Genomic DNA, 24,548 nt, shown 5'->3' on the forward strand with positions numbered 1-24,548 from the left:
AAATAAATAAAAATTAAAAAAAAACATTAAAAAAAAAGAAAAACAATCAACATAAAGGTAATTTTTAGTTTTTAACTGTGTCCTATCCTCTTGATAAAAGAAGAATGACACAAATTTAACATATCTTCATTTTTCCATTCTCTGTTTCAAAAAGCTGTCTTCCTCCAGCTCCGTGTACAGTTTGGAGGTATGACCAACCCATTTTTCTAATTACTTTGAAACATTCTCTTTCTCCAAATAAATCATTTTAACTATGCCATCAACATCTGTGTCAAGACTTCAATCAAACCTCTTTCTTTAATGGTTTCCTCTGGCCACGGACTGTCAGCCTGTCCCTTAAAACGTCAGACCCACACACAAGTCTGGTACCATGCATTTTCAAGGAGACCCTAGTAAGTTCCATTAGAGCATGATGAGCTTTACATTTGGATGAGAAAACCACATGCAAGTCAAGTAAAACACACAGATGAAAAGAGCTGTGTCCTGTGAAAGGGCTTCCCATGGAGGGAAGCATTTGATGTCTTTTAGAGGAATCCTCATAAAAGCAATAGGAGAAATCAAGGTTTTAGGTAACACATAACTGAAAGCAAAAACGGTGAGAAAGAAAGAGTGGAAGAAAAAAATACCCCTCTTCCTTCAAAAATGTTAGAATATAAGACGTCCTGTTACCAGACATTCCTCACTCAAGAAAATTTAAATCTGTAGCGTTTCTGTGATGGAAGTAGATAAAATCATGAGTTTTCAAGAGACAGTTTATTCATTCTCCATCTTCCATCTTTCTGATCCTCTCACAAGGAAAAGCACAGACAGGTCTGTCAGGTAGAATTCATTGAACAAAGCGTGCAAATTGCAGCCCCTTCGTTCATGAGATCATTTAAAATAATAAAGGAAGTCCAGATGAATGAGGAAACCCCAGGCAATAGCTCACTTCCACCATAACTAACAAGTTGGCCTTGAAGGAAAATAGTACAGCAGTAATTTAACTTGAGGGTTTTTAACAAGACAAATATTGCTGCCATCACAGTTGGCTAAGTGGTGTTTGCAGGATGGTTGAAATTCGACATTTGATAATTAACAATCATACTGCCCTTTGAGAGAAGACTTGCAGAGTTGAAGCTCCTGCAGACAACTCCACAGGTACTGAGCCAGGAGATAAGAGACAATAGCCATGGCGGGAGGGGTGGGGAGGTTGTTTCTGGAGAAGTCCTTTAAGGAGAGTAAGATTGCAGTAACTTATTTTATTTATTTCCTCTGTGATTAAGAGTTGACAAATTTAAATTATCCTTTTGGGGAAGAAAGAAAGGGAAATACATACACGAAAATCCTTTGCTTGAGCTACTTCCAGAAAAGCAACAATCACCATCTCAATTCCATACCCTGTGGTTTAAGTGCCAAATACTGGCAGCAAATACAAAAGAGAAATGTTACCTTTCTAATGGGTAGCCTGGTTGCACATAATAGCTAATTGATTTTGGACTGCATTTAAGACATTAGCCTCAACAAAGGGAATACCATTTATAGACACAATAGTCCTTATGAAACTAAAAATAGCAGCCATGATTGGGAACTTGCTCTCTACCAGCAATTCCCAAAAGGAGATTCAGAACTGCTGAACTGAAACAGAACCAAGGACAATTTTAATTTGCCCTTGTTTAGTTAAGGGAAATGTAAGTTTTTAGGAGACGGTGTCTTATATTTTCTAGGAATCAAACAATTGCTATTGTGTGATAAAGCTCTATAAACCACAGTGTACTGTGATAGTATTCAAAACTATTTAGCACTCCATGGGGTCTAGGACAGTACCTGGTTTCCAGCATGCCTTCAAAAATAATGGATGGATAAAATGATAAGAAAAGGTTTCATTGTATAAACACAAGGGCGTTTGGTTTCTTTGCTTTAGTGAAATGACTGAAGAAAGGAAGAAGAAAGACAGGGAAAGGGAAAGAAAGGAAAAGGAAGGACAGAAGGAAGATGCACAGGAAGGGAGAAAGGAAGAGAGAAAATGAGATTTCTTCCATCTGAGATCAGCGTTGGCAATAGTAGACATGGGAAAAAGATCTGGGTTCAAATCCCAACTTTGCCAGCCATCACTGCATGACACACTCCCCCATGCCCATATCTGTGAAATGGGGACACAGCTTATGTATGGTTGCAACACTATTGTAAGTGCATCATTGTAATAAAGAACAAGAACAATGGAGACAAAAGGACTTGCCTGCTGCCCATTCCACTAGGTATTATAGCAAAGTAGGCAATGGGAAGGATGGTCCCGCCTCAAATCTAGGCTCTGGCACTTACCAGCTGTGACTTTAGCATCCAAGTGGAAGGAAAGTTAAATTTATACCATTATAACTGATTCTTTGTTTTGTGAAGGAACAACTAAAAACTGAGGTGTTTTTGAGGAACAAAGAGTGAGAACCAACTTTCCCCGGTGCTTTCAATTCACCAATATCCCGACCAAGACATAAGTGATGATCCACTAGGGAAAATAGCACCTATCTTTGAAGTTAGGAAAAGCTTTTCCCTGGATTGATATTATATACAAAAGAAAAACTCTTTCCTAAAAGGATACATACATTAGAATTTTACAGTCAAACGGGGCTTAAAGGGGACCTTCTCCAACTCTTCCTCAAAAGCACAAATTATTTCTACAATGTGTGAAAACTCCCTGATTAAATCACAATTTGTAAATTTTAACATGTACTTACCTATGCAACTTGTCAAAATAGGAGTAAGACATAAGGTTCAAGACTATCATATCTTAGACAACTATGGAAATAAATTACTCACACACTTGATAATATCTCAGGCATACAGCTAATCAATACATTGTTTTTGTTACATGAACCTTAAGTTAGCCAATTATCTTACTGTGATCTTTGAAGATATACTTTAAAAGACCTTGTTTTTCCCCCAGTGATTCCTAACTTTCAAATAGAAATGACACAAGAACACAGATTAGCATACAACAATGGGTAGAGCACAAGGAATTTTTTTTTACATATTCCAAATCCCAAAATTAATCATCTAAAAACATCCTAACTCCCACCAATAAAAGATTCACCATTGGTAATGGCTTACAAAGTTGAATTTTTTTTTACATATTCCAAATCCCAAAATTAATCATCTAAAAACATCCTAACTCCCACCAATAAAAGATTCATCCATTGGTAATGGCTTACAAAGTTGATTTTATAATGGTCAGCTTCTCACTATACCTACGAGTGATAGAACTAAGTTTCAAATCCCTACGAATAAGCGATTAAGTGTATGGCAAAGAAACAAGTATCTACTGTCCACATTTGAAGCCTCCATTCTTGGAAATGAGTCAGAATTCAGTACAGCCTCTTCTCAATTATTACCATGAAAATGCATTTTCCTATCACACCAGAAATTGTTATTACTTTCAGATGTCTTGAGGGTCACCAGCTACCCCAATTATAATCCCCAAAATGCTATTTTACCAAACGCATGATGCTTTATGAAGATTTAACAAGCAGGATGAAGTTACATAGACCAAGAGGGGAAAAAAACACCTCTTTGCTTTTAATCCAATTAAATGAAACCAAATTAGCAGTGTTTAACATGGTCCCTAAAATGATGAGCTAAATTCTTCATTCCCAGAATGAAAATAGCTGTAGTTTACTTCCTTGTTTGAGGGTAATAATTATTTTAGGTGGTAGGAGCTGGAAAACAATAATTCCATATACATTAAATAGGCAGAGATCCGTACAGAATTATAAACTATTTAAGATGAATATATTCTACTACTTAGTTAAAGAGAGTAACAAAATGGGAAGCCAAGGAGAGCTGGCATGGTCTAGGGCCATAACAGAGCAGGGGTCATTGTGCAACATTCTAGTCTCTGATGGATTCCTGAAGAGCAGAGCAAGCTCAGGCAAATCACCTCACTTCCCTGAACTTGGCCAAACTGGGTGTTTGTTACATGGCTTACTAAATATAAATGAGTGGGGCTAGAGAGGGATAATAGAATAGAAATACTTAGAAAGGTAAAAATGTTTTACTTGAGACTGTCGGTGGTATGGAAAAGAGTATGGATTTTATAATTTATATAGACCTGCACTCAAAAACACTCTAATGAGTAAAAGTGGGCAACATGACTTAATTTCCTCGAATCTCTTTCTAAATACAAAGGGTAATAATACATACTTCAAAGAACTAGTTGAAAACAAATGAGAGAACATATGAAACATTTTGATTGATTCTTTAGTATTTCTTCACGTCACTTTTATGAACTTCCTAGTTATAAACTTACATATATCATAATGAAATATTTTACCACTTACTTTATACATGCCTATATATGAAAGCACTGTTTGTTTGTTTGTTTGTTTCCCTCTAATGAGCCAAAAGGATTATTGCCAGTGGTTAGCTCTCCCCATTCTCTACAAGGGTAGCATGGCACTTAGGACAATGATACCTCACAGGTAGCAAACTAAGACATAGAAGAATATGATTAAATTAAAATATGATTAGAAAGGATCAAATATAGTTTTTAATCTATTCAAAAAGGATTCATCTTATTCTATTCCTTAAAAAGATATATATAGTAAGAGATGAAAAAAACACAAAATATACTTTATTTGCTATTATTTCTGTTATGCCACTAAAACACAGATACAATTATCTTGGTAAACAAACAAAATAAAACAAAACAAAGCACATAGAGGAAATGGAGATACTTGACATCTAAAACAAAGACTTAGTTTCAGGAGACGTGACAAGAGCAGCTTTGTGTTTGATATGATGGATTTGGGCAAAAGGTATTCCTCTCTTTTAAGGACATTTGACTTTTGAACAGAAGGAAAGAATTGGCATTTTGCCAAATCTCACTAGTACAGACTTGGAGTTAACACTCTAAAGAATATGAAGAAGAGGCAGATTTTGAGACACATTCAACTTCCAATTGATCTGGCCATGAAAGAAGGTATTCCCTCCATTCTCAAAATTGCCCTTTAAGTCAAGAGAGCATTTTAATACACGATGGTGAAAAAAGACATAACAAATCTCGTTCTGTCATAGGGGGGGATAGCACCCCAGTGGTGATGCAGAGCAGTCAAAAAGGGGAAAATATTTTGGAAAAATTAGTGAGGGGAAGACAGTCTTCATGGGCTTGAGGCTTGTGCATTAGGCTCCTTAGCTAGAATGACACCACCTTTGGTTTCATTATCTGCTTCTGCCATCTAGAAATTCTTAGCAATTTTTGAATAAGAGGCCTCACATTATCATTTTGCACCCCACTCTTCAAATATGTAACCAGTCCTGGGGGAAGACAGACAAATTCCATGGCATTTGTCCCTACATGTGGTTGACATCTCTCTGAGGATTGAGCCTATCGCTTGGAGACTGTTGCTCTGACAGAAGCAGTCAGTCAGTAGACCTGTCCTCAGCAAAAATGCAAGATAATGTTTATGTCCAGCTCTATCTCACTTTCTTGCACCATTTCTTGCCTTGGTGGTCATCTTCTTAGGTACTTATTTTTCTCTTGCAAGCAACAAAATATGCTCCCCCACCTCCCCCAGAACATCATCTGAAATCAGAGCTCTGTATTATTTTGTGATTCTAAGTCAACAGTTCATCTCTTCTCAAGGCATTTCTACTTCAGGCCTTCCTCTAATGTATTCATTTTCCCTTCCTCTCTGTAAAAGGAATTTCTGGCATCTCTGATTTGTCAAGAACATATGATTTTAGATAGAGGCTCTTGCTCAAATTCTTAGAACTGCAGTTGGGAGGCAACAGTTTATTTAATACCACCGCCTCCCTGCCCTCCACTAGAAAGATGTGACTTTTCTGACAACATTATCCTGTTCTTAAAAAAAAAAGAAAAGAAAATAAAGAAAAGAAAAGGAAAGATGAAAGAAAAGAAAAGAAAAGAAAAGAAAAGAAAAGAAAAGAAAAAAAGAAAAGAAAAGAAAGATAAGGTTTACTTGAGGCTTATCTATTTCATAGGGCTACTAGGAGTTAAATAACAGCCATGAAGCTCTCTCCTCTCCCATTGCTTAATAATCATGATTAATGACTGCAACACAGTGCTCTTCAGCCATTTTTGGACAACCAGAGATCAGAAACTCAGATCAGAAATTTTGTATTCGTGAAGACCTGCAGCCATTTCCAGGCACTCACATTACACAGGAAATACTGACAGAGAGAAAAAGTGATCTCTTATTAGGCACACTCCAAAGCCCTTGCCTCCAAGATTTTTCCATTTGCAAATGCCATTTGTCTTAGTCTTTCCTCAGCCAGACAAGGATAATGATGAGAATTCAGTGTTAGTGAAAAGGAACTTTAGGTCTAGAGCTTGAGGAACGAGGCCTCCCTACTCATCTCCAGAAGAATTATGGCAGGGGGTGTAGAGAAAGCAAGCTTCCCCCACTAACCTATCCCTTTCCCCACTCTTGCCTGGGAGGAATCATAGGCAAGGAGAGAACAGCAAGAGGGAAAGGATGGCAAGGAGCCTCCCAGCCTGCAATGGCTGACCTTTCAGTGGGGTTGGCCAACAAAGATACCAATTAGTCGTAAGTGTAGCAGGGACAAACAGGGGAGGCACTCATTTGAAATTAGCAAGGAAAACACCCCCAAGAGTCATATCAAAATTGATGATGCTGGTCTACTGATCCACAGAGGGGTGACAAAGTTGGCTCTGAACTACACTGGGAGTATTGACTCATGGTTGATATAGAGGTTATTTAATAATTATACATTTAAAAGGCATCAACCATGCAAAAACAAAAATCTCATGTACATATGTAATAAGAAGTAAGAAAGGATGGAAGGCAGGCAGGGCAGCCAGCTGGCACGGGGGCTGTATACTGGACCAGTATAATCTACATAAATAGACCAGCAACTTTTAAATATTAGTGTGCATCAGAATTAACTGGAGAGCTTCAAAAACACAAGTTGCTAGGGCCCACCCACAGAGTTTCTGATTCTGTAGGTCCAAGGAGGAGTCTGAGAATTTGCTTTTCTAACAAGTTCCCAGATAATGCTGAAGCTACTGGTCCAGGCATCACACTCTAAGGACCACTACTCTAAATCTTCCTAGGAGAGAAACTATTCTATAGTGTACTGAGGACATAGTGTTGTGCTGATGGCAAGCCAATTAGTTTTTTGTGTGTGTGTGTCTCAGTTGACATCAATCCATAATGTATGAAACATTTTACTTGCTTTTATATAATTTGCAGGTGAGGTATAAAATACATCCTAAGACTCATTTACGATATTTAAGATGCTGGATTGATATTCCATATTTTAGCTGGCACATATAAAGGAATGCAAATCAAAGACAAAACAGATGTGAAGCTTGTTCAAAAAAGCTTGAAGAAGGCCAAAAAAGCTTGAAGAAGGCAGAGGTAAGAGCATAGACCAAGGGAGGTAGGTTTTGTTCCCAGCTCCTTCCATCTTGAACTGGCCTTACATCTTGGGCCTATTATTGAATAGAGGAAGAACTCTGTGTTTTCATCTCAAAAATGGGAAGGCCAAAATAAAAGACTTAAGTCCCTTCCACATGTACCATTCTAACCTAGGTTATCAGGTAGTCAGTGGACTTGTTTTTCAAATAGTTAGTTCTTTCCTAAAACTAGAGTGATCAGATACTATTTTGTACCATAAATGTAATTTAGAAAAGATTGACCTTGCGAAATATGTCCCTTAACTATGATCCTGGAAACGCTGAACATTGGTAGAGATGAGCAGTACTGTGAAGTTGCTTTGCATCTATGCTTCAGGTTTATAAAGTGACTCTACCATTACATCAGCCCTTGGTTGTGTGCAGCTACATCTAACATCAGAACACACAGCAAAATATACAACATAATTTTCCTGGCATATTCCTAAGACTGGATCACTCAAGCTATGCAGTGGCCGTTTCTCTAATAGGAAAAACAGTTTTGATTGACTGGGAGAACTTTCCCACATTTTTTTATCAGCTAATTCTAGGACGATATGCTGGATTGCTAGAAGTTAATACTGTGATCACAATGTTTTCATTAAGTTATAAACATCTCTGTAAATGTCCCTCAATTTTAGAATTGTAAGCATGTCACAATAAAATTACAGTGATCGCACTTTCAAAAACACAGTTTCAGATTTTCTAAAGCTATGCTTTAACACATCAAATAGTGTTAGAAGGCTAGGGAAAGGAAGAAGGTACATGGAATCTGATCTTAATTTCTTTCTAATTATTTAAATCTGGATTTGGCCAAAAGGATCATGATCATACCACTTTTTCTTCTCTTAAGACTGATCAACCCAAAGGCAAAGTAGACAGCATCAAGCCTGGGTTTGAATATCTTTATTAGTAGTTATCAGCCTGTTAGTGTTCCTCTGAGTTTACCTTTGGCAATTTGCTAAACTTTCTGAGCTTCAGTTTCCTCCTCATAGAGGGACTAATAACTTCCTTGTAGAATTACATGAGGAGATGCATATAAAGTCACTCCCATGATACCCAACACATGGCAGCTGATTAATAAATTATAGAAGTGGTTATGCTTCTTAGAAGGGCTCAGCCTTCCTAGAAGGCAGTCCTCTAGTCTAGTACTCAAATCCCTGCCATCCAGGATGGTCGGGCCCTCAAGCTGTGAACACAATTTCACAAGCTGGCTGTGCCTTTCTTCATGTAGAACTACATATGAAAAATCGGTATTGGCATGTCAGCAGACCTCAATATTCTGTTTCATTTTGATACCTGCATTACAGTTTTATGTGAAGGATGACTTTTGGTAAGTGTGATGCCTTGCTAACAAACATAAGTTCTATATTTTATTTTGGATCAGAAAGCATCTTTGAGCAAAATAGGTTATACATGCCCACAAAAGTATATCGACTCTTAAGCCTGAGAAAATTAACAGAAAGCCTGTTTCAAACTGTGCTTACCACACAAAACATGAAGAAAATGTCAAAATATTTTTTCTTACTTGTTTGAGCACTATTTTTAGATGATTTTTGAATAGAGAACACATATTTGTTAAAGACACCGAATTCATACCAGATGGAGGCTTCACTATGAAGTTATGGGATGCAAAAAGATCTGGTTTTCCTTTGTTAAGAAAAACCAGAAAGCCTGGTCAGCTGAAAAATCAAGGTTATCCAAGCCCAGGCTTAAGAACCTCCATGAATATTTTATAATAATTTTAATACATTTAGAACACAGCTCCCTTCAAAAATAAAGCAGAATAAAAAAAACAAAATCAAAGAGGAGGCAGGAGGAGGCAGGGAGGAAGGAAGGGAGGAGTTGAGAGGAAGGAGAGGAGAGCCTGTAGGGAGAAGAGAGGAGTAGGGAGAGAAGGGGTGAAGAAGAGAGAGGGGAGAAGGAAGGTTAGGAAGGAGTGGAGGGAGGGGGAGGAGGGCTAAAGAGGGAGGAGGAAGGAGAGAAGGGAAGGAGGGAGAGGGAGAGGTCTTCACATAGTTCACAAATGTACTTTTTTGGTCTCTTTTTACTCCATTTAAACTCTTCCCCGTGAAAATGCATCTCCCCGTGGAGCTGAGTTGGGTGGCTGCACGGCTTTGGCTTTGGAATGCTCACAGTTCAGACGTGACAGACGTTGTACAATGAATGGGCAGTCCCAGAGTTACGAGTTTCTCCCACATACCAAATACATTAAGTAGCAGTGGAGTGCTTGGAAGAGCCTTGGCACTGGGCCACTCTGTAACAGGAACTTGCTTGGCAAAGAGCAGCTTTAAGCACATTTGCTATGTGCATATTTGTAGCAATTTCTTTCCCTTTTAGCCTCTTGAAACTGACATGGGTGGCCAGTTTTTTGAGGATGTCCACCACTGAACAACATGCAAAAGCCAGACCTTCTAGAATTTGCTACAGGGGCTCTGTCCACAATATCTACAGATTCTTTCCCTGATCATGCCAACATGCATTATATAGATACTTACCACATGAGATCCTCCTCTGTGGTGAACTGAGACTTAAAATACTGTATTAACATTTATCACTGAAGATTAAATCAAAACCAAGAAGGAGGTAACTATTGTCTGCTCTATCACAAAACTGGCAAAATCAGGTATGTTAGGCTTTTGTGGGAAGCACCTACAGCACTGATCAAGCAGTCTAATTTTAGCAGTTAACCATTAAAAAAATGTCAAACATAACTAAGAAGCAGATTTATTTTCCAGTTTGTTAACAGCAAAAAAGGCAGACCTGCAGTCAGGAGGATAATGCTTGCTATTAAAACGTAACTGATGAATGCTACAAAAAGAGTATTTGTCATCAAACAATACTTCCATTGTAAAACAATTCCAACCTATGCATGAAAGATTCCAAACGCTAGTACAGCATTCAATTTGATACTGGAGTTTTATCATATTATTTCATGCGAAGAAGAATTATATACTCAATCTGTCTGACAGCTTTGCATATAAAGAACAGTTTCTGCATGACAAATGTGGTGAGCTTATTAAGTTACCAATATACTGCCAAGCCATATTGTCTCAGCGACAGCAGACCCAAAATATTTTCAAATGATTTTTTAAAAGGGCAATGCAGAGAAAGCTTGAACAGCCACATGTTCTGACTTTAATAAAAGTCACAACTGCAGGAACATTACCTTATATCTAATTAGAACAAATCATCCATAAGCCTCATTTAGCCCATATTTAGTCTGTCACAGACTTTTATTTTTTGAGATAGTTGGAAATATTAGTTTTTGATTTATTATCTGCTACCTCACAGCTGCAAAAACAACAAAAGCAAACGACTATTAAAGTATATGTAAAAACAGACTGCTTTTTCTTTCTTAAAAATATAGACAGGAGCGTCTTTACAAACTTTCTTGTATGATGGGTAGAAACAAACTGCTAAGTAATGCAAAAGATGACTTTAAGAAAATATTTCATCAAAATTAGAAGTAGAAAGTAATTCCAAGCAGACTAGCCTCCTCATTTTCTCATGAGCTTGAAGACATCATTACTTTCAATCATGGAGTGAATGAAAACCACTAAATTATATTTGCATTGCAAACAGGAATTGTGAAAAGCTTGGATCATAATCATGTTAATAAAAACAAAAGGATATGAAACAACTGGGACTCTAGTATTAGTGTCATTAACAAGGACACTGTGAAGGACCACTTGCTAGATTTCTGGTACTATGTTCCACATTTTTGACGTAATTGTTCTTATTCTCATTTTCACAGTAACTCCTAATATAGTCCCATTGCACAGATGAGGAAAAGAAGACACAGAAGTATACAACTTGCTCAAGGTCATGGGGCTAGATACAAATCAGGTCTGTCTGATTAAGCACTAAGCTCTTGACTGCCCTTTTATCATATTTCCTTGCTCCACTAGATTGGGGGTAGTTTCCTCACATAAATAAAAACTAAGTAGAGTTGTCAGATGATCCTCTGACAAGCTGACAGTTATGTCAAAAATCATAGCCTAGTCACACTGAAACAACAAAGGCAACTTTGTCTCTCTGTACTTATTTGATAACTATGTGATAGAGACATGACTTGGTCACCTGCATCACTCTTTGTGGAATGTTTCAAGAGAAACTCACACCATTTACAGGAGAAACTGACAACAGAAAACAAACTATTGCAAAATTGCCTTAAGTGTAGCTTCATTACAAATTTAAGAGTTAAGATTTCCAATAAATTGAAAGTAGTTTTGTTTGGTTTGATTGCTCTCTCTCCAGTACAGTCTAGAGTTAAAGAAGAATGAATAAATGAAGCACAATTTTTTTATGTATATTTTCTATGTAGCCCCATGACTTCTTTAAGTCACTTACCCTGTGCTGTTACATGTGATGATGCTGTATTCTATTGCCACTGCTTCCTAAGTGGTCAGAAAACCTTAAAAGTGTCCTGGATGCTAAAAGCCACTGACTACCTCACCTTCAATCAGAAGAATAAAGGAAATAATCTACCAGGTAGTGTCATTCCATGATAGGCACAGACAACTGATTTAAAGATAGACTAAGTAGCAGTTTTGGAGTTTACCAAGACTGTTTTCCTTCTTTTTTCTTGGATACAAAAGTAGTACGTGGAAATATTACTATACATATAGATTATATCCTCACACATATATAATTTTTCAAAGATTTTATTTTGATAGTGTGTGCATGCAAACATGCACTCATGCGTGTGCATGGGGGAGGGGCAGAGGGAGAAGAAGAGAAAAAATCTTAAGCAGATTCTGAACTGAATGTGGAGCCCAACATGGGGCTCACCCCCATCTCACAACCCTGAGATCATGGCTTGACCTGAAATCAAGAGCTGGACTCTTAACCAACTGAGCCACCCAGGCACCCTCACATATACTAATTTAAGAGGATAAAAACCAATAGGAAAAAACAAAACAAACAGTACACAGTCATTGAGTAAAAGGTTAGGTTCTCCAGTTACTAAAATGTTTCAATATTTATTTCTTGTTACTGAAAATTTTCTATATTTTATAAAATAGTTGAGAAAATAATAACAAACAAAATCATATGCTAGTCTACAAGGGTATGAAGTCATCCTAGAACAATGTCATTATTTAATTATACTTTGAATTCTCATTTCAAAGGCAGCCTGCTAATGATTGCAGGAACATGCAACATAAATACAACGTCCTTATTTATTTTTCAGTGTTATCAATTATGTATTTGGAAAATAGATTTTTGTACTCCTAAGAAATAGGGTATCAGATTCATCTCATCTTTGTTTTATTTATTCAGTATTAATTGGAAAAAACATATATGGAGCACCAATTACGTGCAGGGCATACATACAAAGAGGGTATATAACTGGCTGTTTTAGATATTCATTTAAAACATTTAGAACTGAAGAAGACAACACCACCGCAATGAGTGTGCTCTTCTCATTTCAGTCATAGCTTCTGGAACAATCATGACAAGTCAAGTTGTCATTGCTGTCCCTAAGCTAATTAGACATTGCATTCAGGTCAGCTTTCATTCTTGGAAAGATATTAACTTCCCAAATAAAGTATGTTTCTTGGTTAATATCCCTAAAGTATTTAAGACACACACACAGAGTAGACTAGAACACATGTTCTATTTCTGGATAAAGATGCAAGGGAAAGAGCAAAGGTAGTTGAGAGGATGATCATGACTAGTTCTTGTTTTGTCCCCAAATGTAACATTCTCTTCCTACCTTGCCATTGGTCCTTGGTTATTCTGATATTTACTGGTAGGAGATAAAAAAAAAATTTTATTGAACTTAAAAGAGATAAATCAGACCATGGTTCTGGAGCTGAGTTGAATAAACTAAAATAAAAGTGGTTAATCAAAGTGAACTGACCATAAGTACTTTACTACAAACATAGATATGCGTAAGTCCTTTTAGCAGTTAGAAGGCAGGGAGCAACCACTGGAGAGCTCTGGAGAAGAAGACACCACTCAAGCTGCTTGCCAGGGGTTCTGATAACCAAGTATTCACCCAAGGAACTCACAGTTCAGTTTGAGAGACAAATTCTGTAATTAGAGGCAAGAGGCAATATATGCCAGATGCTCATGAACAAGCTGCTTTCAGAAGGAACATAAGAGAGATGTAGCACTTGAGGAAAACACCAAAAAAAAAAAAAAAAAAAGAAAAGGAGGGGGAGCCATTCGGGGTTTGACTACCAAGTAAGCTCTGCAATTTCAAAAGACTCAAAGCAATATTATGGAAAAGCTCCTTTCAATCTTGGAACAACTGTTGTGATTTCCAAGGGTAGATCAGATGTTTATCATGAGAAAAGCATCTTTGGAAATCGGGGTCAGTTAACCACATGAGGCTGAGGACTCTGCCTGCTAAATTTGAGGTAGATCACAGAACAAGGACTGGTATCTCGAGTTTGATTCCCTACAAGCGAAGTCCAAGATGAAGATGGGCAAAATTTATTAAAGAAGTGTTCCCAGGATAAATTGGCAAGGACTTCGGTTGGGGGAGTGGGAGTGGGAAAGAAGAACATAACAGAAATGGGGAAAAAGCTAAGCAAGAGTACTTTTTCTAGTGAAGTGCTATAGAGAGTAGCTTCAGTTTGATCCCACTGGGGAACTACAGACTGCAAGTTACATGTTAGAGTTTGTCCCAACCGAAGGCAAAGGAGCTGGACTTTCATATACACCAGAGAAGACATGAACTCTTAGGCACCTCAGCCCTCCACCAGCCCAAGGGCAACCCTCTGAAGAAAGTCCCAAGTTCTTGCCAGCACACACAAAGCATCCGAAGGCTGGGTAATGGGAGCTCAGAAATGGTGAAAGGAAGTCAAGGAGGTTAGAGTGCCAACAATGGTAGTGCCCAGACTAATGAAAAATGGATGAGGATGCTCCTCATCTAATCCTCATACCTCATTTTTTTCTGGGTCAATTCCTGGACCACACCCTCCTAGGACAGGTCCAGCCAATGCTCTTGTCCCCACACTAGCAAAAACATGCCAAGATAGCCCCCAAATCTGTGCATTAATCTAATGCTACAATTAGAGCACGTATGAAGGGAAGAACACTACTGGCTGTGAAATTCATATGTCTGCAAAGCAATTTCATCCCAGTGGCACAAGCAATTCAATCACCACCCTGGTGCTGCAGATTTAATAGCTTAATTTTCTATGGACTGACAACGTCCATCCTAACAAGCCCCTTGCGGAATGCCTCAGGACAAGGCTGCGCAACACATCATTTGGTGCTGTGTGCTTACATAATTATTCCTCCTCTAGAAGCATTTCACAGGGTGGGCAGCTAAGAATGAGTTAGCAGGGGGAACTTAGGCACTGCTTCAATATTTAGAGAACATAAGGTATTATTATAGGATTAATAAGCAAGGCTAGTTCAGCAATAGGGAAGGCTGCCAAGGGAGGCTGTGGAATTGCTATCACTGGAGATAATGAAGGCTGAGAATAGATACCCACCCAGAATGGATTTTATAGACAATAAAAATCTATCCCACTATTCTAGAAAAGGGGATGCACTATGGGTTTCACTGTAGGTCTCTTCCAGCCCAAATGATTTCATAAATTAGATAAAGCAGTTTAGTTTAAAATATTACTTATTAAGCATTACTTATTCCAAAGTGTATTCAGTACAGGGGTGGTTGAATGCAGAAGCTATTGAGTGACAAACATAACTGGAATTATAAACCATACTGGCACCTATAAACAGACGCCCACTCTGAAAACAGGACAATGAGAATCCAGGAAGGCAGATTTTTACAGTGGAGAAATAGAGACCAAAATACCACATAGCAGTATACTTGAATGTCAGGTATTTGGGGCCCAAATAAGCAACAGTTGTAAGTGTTAAGTCCATGCTTTGTTCAAATACTGCTTGATGTCTATGGCATGGAGACATTGAGCTCTGAATGCCTAGTCTATTCCGATGATAGTGTCTAGAGATGTCATCAAGGATAGTATGAATTTCACAAAAATTAGAATAGTTGCAAAGGTGAATATTTCTAGAAGTTGGAGGAATGAATGCATTTTTCAAGTATTCAAGTATCCTGTGAATATGACAAGGGGTTCAAATTTTCCAGGTCCAACTATGGTTTCTTTACGTCAGGAATAAAATTTTAAAATTTCCATGATATAGTAGAGGACCAGTTCATCAATCAGACGCTGTGCCTTTGGTTAATTAGGCATGATGCCTGCTCAAGGAATGGCACACTGAAACACTTAATTTTCTTGGAATTAGTGAATTGAGACAATGATAAATCTGCCTAGGCAATACTATGCAGTGGCCTTTGGACAAAGATACGGCAGAGGATAAGAATCTTCTCTAAACCTTGTCCAGTTTTCTACAATACTATTCAGTGAATCAACCCTTAATACATTATTTCTTTTGGTTTCTTTTTTTCTTTTTCCCCTTTTTGTTTGATTCTAAGTCTTTTCATAAATATTCTTGGTGGGGAGCTAGTTCTGTGGCTTTCACTGTATATACATTGGACACACACTGACTATAGAATCTGCTGTGATTTTTAAATTTTACATTCTGATATTAGAGAAACATTGTAAATTACTGGGACCTCTTAACCACCTGCCCTTCCAAATTTTAATTATACTAGGAGCTCTAGAGAATTGTATATACATTTTATTTATTTATTTTTTATTTTTTTTATTTATTTTATGATAGTCACAGAGAGAGAGAGAGAGAGAGAGAGAGAGAGAGAGAGAGGCAGAGACACAGGCAGAGGGAGAAGCAGGCTCCATGCACCGGGAGCCCGATATGGGATTCGATCCCAGGTCTCCAGGATCGCGCCCTGGGCCAAAGGCAGGCGCCAAACCGCTGCGCCACCCAGGGATCCCTGTATATACATTTTAAAGCCCATATGCTTACACTTGTATATGGTTCATGAAGAGTGGTTATTTATGGCTGTGTCCTGAAACCAGAAAGAGTTCTCTTCAAAAACCTTGAGAAATTTTAATTGAACTATAAATGGAAAATACATAATATGTTGTGGAATTAGAAACCAAAAACACCTATGTTACCTATATACTGGCAGTGAATAATTTGCTTTTCAGAATAATATAATAATATTGGTTTGAATTTTAGAAAATTGATAAAATCATGACCTACTATACATTTAATAAAGATATCTAGAATGCTAAACTCTAGCTGAAAATGAGTATTTCAGGATCTGAAAGGTCTTGCATTTTTAAAAAAGCATTTATTCAGTATCTTTTATATGCAAAACACTGTATTGGGAACTGATGATACAGTAGTAAGTTGAAAACTATCCTCAGCTTGATGGGGCTTTTGTATTAGTGAGGAATGAAGAAGAATCAAATTATCATGTAAAGAAATATGAACTTGAAATTGTGACAAGGAAGCAGTGCTCTAAGAACCTACAAAGGAGGATCTGATCCAGCCAAGGAGGTCAGGGAAGGCTAGTATGAAGAAGGGAAGGCTAAATTGAGATAAGAAAGACAAACAGGGGGATCCCTGGGTGGCGCAGCGGTTTGGCGCCTGCCTTTGGCCCAGGGCGCGATCCTGGAGACCCAGGATCGAGTCCCACATTGGGCTCCCGGGGCATGGAGCCTGCTTCTCCCTCTGCCTGTGTCTCTGCCTCTCTCTCTCTCTCTCTCTGTGAAATAAAAAAAAAAAGACAAACAGAAGCTAACATTATGGAGAAGGGAGAGAATACTTTTTAGACCATGGAGCATTAGCTGCCAACAAACTTACCTAGAGGCTTGGGGAAATAAGGACATTTTCCAGAGTTCTTAAGTCATTAACTATTACGTGGGGTCTATGGAAAATAACAGATCAACACTAATTCTGGCATGAAGAATTGAGTGCTGGGAACAGTGGAATTTAAAAGGAATTGTATAACACTAAATATATTTTTGTTGTCATTTAACTTTATAAGCTTTAAATTTTCGTTTCAGCTTATATACATCTGTGATAAACAGAGATCTAGCACGTCTAATAAAATAATTACTACTTCATCATTTTTAAAGACTTTTCATTTCAACCTTCAGTTATGCACACTGTCACATACTCCTGGCTTCAATGGGAAATTTGCTCATTTTCTAAATCTAATGGACAACAGCCCAATATTTTATAGTATGACTAAACCATCCCAAATGTGCTACATCGTTTGAATGGGGGGCACTCTTTGAAAAGAGTTGAAAGGCATTGCACTGTATGGGGCCATTAGCAATACATACTGATGTTATAATAGACTAAAGCAGAGTAGGTCCCACTAAGTTTGTGCACTGCTAAATGATGCCATTTTCTTCTTTTCTTTGGTCATGAATAATCATTTATTGATAAAAGAAGAAGGAAAACACCCAACAACTAAGATGCAAGGACTGATATTGTGTTCTCTCATCCTCTAAAAAGCACTCCAAAGTGATGAATAACAGTTCTTTGGTGCTAATTGGTTCTGCTTCTATGGAGAATGCTGGCTAATACAGGATGAATTCACTCAGGAGTAACGTGATCCAAACTGCCTTGTAGAAAGATAAATCTGGTGTCAATGAGGATGTTAGACCCAAAAGGAAAGCCTAGAACTCAGAGTGACTTCTCAGAAGAATATTATAATCCCAGTAGTAAATTATGAAGGCTTAATCCACAGCTACGTGCAAAGTTAATAAAGCTTGGATGGAAAGGTAATTCAAGAATAGAATTGTCACACCTCATGGTACCACCCAGGTGGCCTAGGTAAATGAATGAAAGAAGACTCCAAGGGTTTCAACAGCACAGAAGACAAATGTAATAATACATTAAAGGCATAATAGCTCAGGCAAACTGGTAATGGAATTTTGATGCCTTAATTAAGGTAAACATTTTATTAAGATATATGAAATTGACAATATTTGAGGGTTTTTTTATTGTTGTTGTTCATGAAAATGATAATTTTACATGGTGTAAACCATAAACAAATAATCTATGAGGATACCCATGAGTTTGGACCAATGGACTCAGTTGTTTCAATTCTTTGTCCTTTTTTTTAACACTCAGCACATCAGTAGTTTTATTTCACCTGAATCTTTTTTTTTAAGATTTCATTTATTTATTCATAAGACAGAGGCAGAGACATAGGCAAAGGGAGAAGCAGGATTCTCACAGGGAGCTCGATGCAGGACTTGATCCCAGAACCCCAAGATCATACCCTCAGCTGAAGGCAGACACTCAACCACTGAACCACGCAGGCATCCCCATCTGAATCTTACTTTGATTTTTGAGGATGATATTATTATATGTATTTATTTATTTATTTATTTATTTATTTAAGATTTTATTTATTTATACACAAGAGAAACACAGAGAGAGAGAGAAGAGAGAGAGAGGCAGAGACACAGGCAGAGGGAGAAGCAGGCTCTATGCAGGGAGCCTGACGTGGGACTCGATCCCGGATCTCCAGGATCATGCTCTGGGCCGAAGGCAGTGCTAAACCACTGAGCCACCCGGGCTGCCCTATTTAATTTTTTGAATAGATAATATATTAACATTTTTTTAATTTAATATATGAAGAGCTATGACCATGAATCTCTTCTCACTATTTCTCAGCCCACTCATCCCCTGAAACCCATGAGCAACTTCCTGTGTTTCCTATACACATTGGTGTTTACTAGTTACAATAAAAAGAAAAAAAGACTCTTATCCCTTCCTTATGCACACGCCACTTTTTTTTCCCCACAAATTGTGGGGAAAAGTACACTATAAAGTACAAGTTGTTCAGCACTTTGTTCTTTTCCACCTAACAAAATGTCTTGGAGATATTTCCAAAATAATACATAGAGTGCTTCCCAATTATTGTCTGTAGGTGCATAACATTCCATTATATGAACATGCCATAGTTTATTCAACATGTCTCTACTAATAGACATTTGAGTTGTTCACAAATTACTGCTATTACAAGCAATGCTGCAATTCATAATTATTGGCACGTAACCTTTCACCTGTGTGCAGAGGATCTAGATGTGTAGGATAAATTCTCATAAGTTGGGATGCAGCTTTCATAACAGAAAAGAATGAAAGTAGAAGAATAATAATAACAGATTAAAAAAAAAGAAGGAGGAGGAAATAATGGAAACACGGCAAGCAGGCACACTAGGACAGGAAAAGAAGGAAGAAATGAGAAATGAGGAAAAGCAGAGAATAAAAGAATGAAGAGAGGGAAAAGTTCTTGACCTCGGCAAGATCATGTGAGGGAAGTGATTAAGCTGTAGTGCAGGGGTGGGGGGCGTCATGAGAGGCACGTGGGGAAATGCAGGGAGCACTACAATGCTGGCTGAACATAACAAGGAAGTGACTCTTCCTGTCCAAACAATCCTACCTACTACAGTGACACAGGAGAGATAGGTTTCGAGGCTAAAAATACAGCACACAGAGGCAGACATCCCTGCACAGAGCCCAGGACGTGGCCATTCCAGGTGATCTAGCAAGTGAGCCACAGAGGGAAGCCACGTGTCTTGAAAAAGAACCAACTATGTATAAAGAGCTGGTCCTTGAAGCAAATGTAAACCGTATCAGTCAAAACCATGCATCATCTATAAATAGAAGTCCTTAACGATGAGAAGCTCACAAGAGTGCTGAAAAATGAAAAGGGGCAAATAAGGAATTCAAGAAGGAAAGAAGAATCTAGACGAGACCAAAATGCTCTGCTACAGGGACAGATGGTCACACCTGGATCCCTGCTGAGGAAAAGGAAAGGTTAAAAAAAAAAAAAAAAGAAAAGAAAAGAGAAGGAAAAGGAAAGGTTGAAATCAGTGTTCATGACTTACTTTTTAGAAGTGCATTTAAGTACACCACATAGCAAAATCTGTTATTCCCACTCCAATGAGTTTTTTTGCCCCCCACCCTTTTTCTGATTTTACTTATTTATTCTTGAGAGACACAGACAGAGGCAGAGATATAGGTAGAGGGAGAAACAGGCTCCCTGTGGGGAGGTTGATGTGGAAACTTGATCCCAGTACCCCGGGATCACGACCTGAGCCTTAGATAGATGCTCAGCTCCGAGCTACCCAGGCATCCCTATTTTTGTCCTCTTAATGAAGTCCAGAGTTAAAAATAAAAACAAAAATTTAAAAATAGAAAAACAAAAAGTAAAAAATAAATTTAAAAAAATAAAAATTTAAAAACTAAATTGTGAAATATAGTGATCTATCTTGCAGTGAATTTATTTCCACACAGAGTGGACAAATCCAAGGAAACAGACCCCATTTCAGAACCCTGTTTGAACAACGGTAATATATAAATGGTTGTGCTTTTTCTTTTTAAGACTTTATTTATTCATGAGAGACACAGAGAGAGAGAGAGAGAGAGAGAGAGAGAGAGAGGCAGAGACACAGGCAGAAGGAGAAGCAGGCTCCATGCATGGAGCCCGACGTGGGAATCAATCCCGGGTCTCCAGGATCATGCCCCAGGCTGAGGGCGGTGCTAAACCGCTGAGCCACCCAGGGATCCCCTAGTTGCACTATCTTACTGGCTTCACTAATATTTTCCAAAAATGCCTGCAATTGCATAATGCCCGAAAGAGCTTATTTTACACCTGAAATTATTGCTAGACTTAAATGCAAATCATGGGGGGAAATGATTTAAGAAAAAAGGGGGGTGTGAATGATATTAAGAGATATTAAATAGGTGATTTTTAAAATTTCAGCTAGAACTCATCCACCTAAGACAAGGCACACATTTCAGAACAGAAGGGAGGAAGAAAGGAGCCAAGAATACAACAGACATGTTACATATGGCCTATGACTTTTGTTTCTTTCTATTGCTAATTTTACATGGTATACTGGAGCTAAACATGCATTTTAGGTCATGTAAAGATCAGATACTACACTTGATCTTAACCAAGAGGCCAAGAAGTGATTAGGTCATGTAAAGATCAGGATATTGTAAGTCATATAGGAGACTCAAATCTCAGCATTTTCCAACTTCCACTTACCTAGTCACAAGTTGAAAATTATCAGCACTGCTTTGTCCCAAAATTCAAAAGATTAAAGGAAAAATATGAGTTTGTGTACAGCCTTGGTTTCTGATTTAGGTTTTGTGTTGTTGTTTCTTTTTACTATGATAATAATAGATCATTCTGCAGCTACTATAAATTCTATCATGTTATGTGCTCCTGTTACAAAAATCAACTTTGTATGAGAGTAAGTATATTTCTATTTTTATTTAGGAAAAATAATTTAGATATAAACTAGACTTCTCTCATAGTGATAATCACTGATGTGTGTAAGACATTTGATATTAAGGCAGCAGCCTCACAAATGGAGATTTTACAAGGGACATTCTATCTGAGCCTCCTTCTTTCTCGAATTGCTCTTAACATTACAAACACCGACTTCTGCTCAGTTCTAAAGGATGAGACTAGAATTTGATGTTCTCCATGGTGATGCCAAGCCCAGCTCTTGGCACGTTGTGTGCTCTCAACGAACACCCATTAGGCAAATAAATGACTTCTAGCAAGAAGCGCCAAAAGCATAATCTTCAAACAATGGGCTGCTCCAGAGTTCTAAGCATCCCCATGAATTCTCTACCCTATTCATTTAATGGCAAAGGGGTGCTACTGTATTTAACGTAAGTAGCTGAAGAGCTTATGGCAATCATTTATAAACCCTATCTGTGGTTTGGCATTTAAGTACCTTCTAATGCTCACAGAAATTAACTCCAAGGAGCTATCTACAAATCCTTTGCAAATAGTGGGGTTTCCTTACATGACATATTTTCTAAGATGGAAAACCAGTAGCTGGAGTATGGCCATTGTTTCTTTCACATGTGAGAAAATCATTGGCATGGCAACTGACTTGATCTAAACTAGGTAGTTCAAGAGAATTGTAGTCAAGAATACCAAGACTAAGATTTTCTATTCATAAAGTGAACTCCTTATATATACCTATCTGAATGTTAAAGAATGAACTTCGTGATCATGTCTATGACATGTAAGACTTTCATTAGATAATAATGGTTCCAGAATATTACTGCTTTTTAAGTCATCCAAAGTTATTATAGCTTTGTTAGAATTCATATATTTTTATGTAAATAAGGGATATTTCTGAGTAAATAAAAGCAAATAAATAGAAAACATTTTCACTAGATTAGAAACCTTTTAACTTCTTGTATCAGTGATTTGTTTTGTTTTAAAGATTTTATTTATTTATTCATGAGAGACACAGAGAGAGAGGCAGAGGCACAGGCAGAGAGAAAAGCAGGCTCCATGCAGGGAGCCCAATGCAGGATTCGATCCCAGGACTTCAGCATCATGCCCCGGGCTGAAGGCAGACAATCAACTGCTGAGCCACCCAGGCATCCTTTGTATCAGTGATTCGTATGATGTCTGCTTCTCTCTGTACAGATACAGTAAATGTTGGTTGACCCATAAAAGGAAGGAGGTAAGAAAAAAGGAAATGAAGACAATAGAAAAGAGAAAAGAACTCTTCACAGAGGGAGTATCCTGTAGAAAATTCTATAAAACTCTAACCATAGTGCCTGAAGATATCACTGTTAATTATTGTTCCACTTTTTAATCATGTGTTCCTGGGCACTCTTGTCATTATAGCCACTACTGTAATCTTTTATAGTGTCTAATTTCTAAAAATCAATAAAATGAAAATAAAACAATGTATTAAGCAGCTTTTCTTTTTAAAAGGAAAACACTTAGAACCACTAAATGTTACTAAGTAAAGAAGCATAGCAGTCAGAAGGGACAGACACGTGACAGGCTTCAGTGGCTGTAGCCCTAAGCTGAACACTTCTAGCTGGCTTGGTGGCTTTGACCTTCATAAATGTATAAATTGCTTTCATTTTGAGTCATGTAACTGATTATTTGTATCCACGATGGAATGCTAGTTGAAAGGCAGGAAGCATATGGAACACTGATGTTGAAATAACAATTTGTGTTCATCTTATATAACATATCAAGATGACTAGCATTTCATAGACAAATGTAAGAAGAAAAAAATGCATGTTGACATATTTCCAATTTGGGTCTTTACTTAAAAGGGATAAAAAGCTATGTACATCAGCAACATGTAACAAGTAGAGAAAGCTCATAATCTGAAATTCATACCTTATCTTATCACTTAGAAATAACTTACGAAAATTATAAAGTTTAGCCACACAAAAGACATTGTAATCTGAAATTTTCTTGTGGTCAAATTATATTTATTTTTATATTTTTTCCATATACATTCCTTAAAAATTTAACTTTGAGGTAAATGGCGGATATATCATTTGTTAAATGGGAAACAGTAAAAACCTCTCATTATTATATTTCATTATACACCAGATAATAATGTAAAAATAATTATTTTCAATTCCTAAGGAAGTTCTTAGGATCATATATCTCAATGAAAAGGGCAACTATATCATAAAAGTTTGGGGAACATTTGTCTGATACAAAATAAAAAATACTGAATGCAAAGGGACTGTTTGGAGGCTATTTAGGTTGTAAATGAAGGAAGAGCTCTAGGGAGTTCTGTCTTCAGATTCCTTCCCCATGACATGAATAGATCCTTTAGTATCAGAGATGGCTAAGTCTTTCTATACTCAATCTATACCTCAATCTAACTCAATCTGTACCTCAAAACTTCCTGGTCCTGCAGCTCAGGAGACAAAGCTCAAAGACTTTCCCAAGATCTTGGAAATAAAGAGCACCGAGACAAGATCCATATTCTACCTTCTCTGACTTCAAAATCTATTCTTTTCAATATGCCATATTCTATTTATCTCATCTTTCTGTGAAAGGGTATCTTAATCTGGCATTTCAGTATCTCTTAGTAGTTACCCATTAAAAAAATACTGCACTTATTCAAACTCGTAATTCATAAGTAAAAACAATATCCTTTCTCCAATGCATTTCTGATAACTCCAAGTTGCCTGAATAGCTAATCATAGCATTGCTAATAAGTAGCTAACATAACATAGGAAATCAATCTAGTAGTAAATGTTTCTTTTTAAAAAAAATTTTCTGTAAGTGTATAATATTCTCCCTGATTATTATTTCCAGGAATTAAGAAGCATCTTCAAGTGATGCATGGTCTATATGCAAATTTTTCTCTGTGACGCATAAATGCTTCTATTTATACACCTTAGAATGTTTCTAAGAAGGAAGATTATCCAGTTTATTAAACAATGAATGGTTCCTTTCACCTTT

At 37.4% G+C, this 24,548-nt stretch overlaps 1 protein-coding gene and 1 pseudogene across 8 annotated transcripts in view; both read right to left on the reverse strand.

Annotated features, from left to right (window-relative positions):
• RBMS3 (RNA binding motif single stranded interacting protein 3) overlaps window positions 1–24,548 on the reverse strand; it is a 684,622-nt gene that overhangs the window by 621,967 nt on the left and 38,107 nt on the right. The window lies entirely within an intron of this gene.
• On the reverse strand, window positions 21,150–21,263 carry LOC129507409 (U2 spliceosomal RNA; annotated as a pseudogene).

Source organism: Nyctereutes procyonoides, unplaced genomic scaffold (genome assembly GCF_905146905.1).
Source record: "Nyctereutes procyonoides isolate TBG_1078 unplaced genomic scaffold, NYPRO_anot_genome, whole genome shotgun sequence".
Classification (NCBI taxonomy): domain Eukaryota; kingdom Metazoa; phylum Chordata; class Mammalia; order Carnivora; family Canidae; genus Nyctereutes; species Nyctereutes procyonoides.